Raw genomic sequence first — 630 nt, forward strand, 5'->3', positions numbered from 1 at the left:
GAAAGCAGCCAAAGAGAAAAACCAGCCCCAGCACCTGCCACCCTGTCCTCCCCGTGGGCCTCAGTTTCCGCTTCTGTTAAACATCTCCTGTCCTTGAAATGCCGTCGGCCCTCGAAGGAGGAGGAGCGGTATGATTCCTGAGTGCCCCCTGCCCTTGGCCATGGCAGCGCCTCTTCCTCCTCAGGGGCTTCTCAGCCAGCCCCCTCCCCTGTCTCCGGCTGTGGCTTGGCCGTCCCTGCCGGAGGGACACACACACACACACACCGCTCAGATCCACAGACAGGAGATGCCAGGAGCATAGAAACACGTTGCCCCCTTCTGTCTCTGTGCTGACCGGCCCCCCCCCCCCAGCAATGACAACAGCCCCGGGGGGCCGACTGTAGCCGTGCACAAGCTCCCACCTTCCTCCTCACGGACTCCTCGGCAGAAGGGCCAGATTGTACTGGATCCGCCTAAGGAGCTTCTGGCCCGAGATGTCTGCGCCTGCGTGCGGACTGAGCGGGAGGGGCTCGGACCGAAGGCTACTGGGAAGCCGAGAGCCGCGTGCACTCCGATCTCGAGGATGTCCCTTTTGGAGGCGGGGCAGTGGCAGAGAGCATCCCAGGCGGGTGTATCCAAGCAGGGCCGGTG

Source organism: Acinonyx jubatus, chromosome B4 (assembly GCF_027475565.1).
Source record: "Acinonyx jubatus isolate Ajub_Pintada_27869175 chromosome B4, VMU_Ajub_asm_v1.0, whole genome shotgun sequence".
In the NCBI taxonomy this organism is placed as follows: Eukaryota; Metazoa; Chordata; class Mammalia; order Carnivora; family Felidae; genus Acinonyx; species Acinonyx jubatus.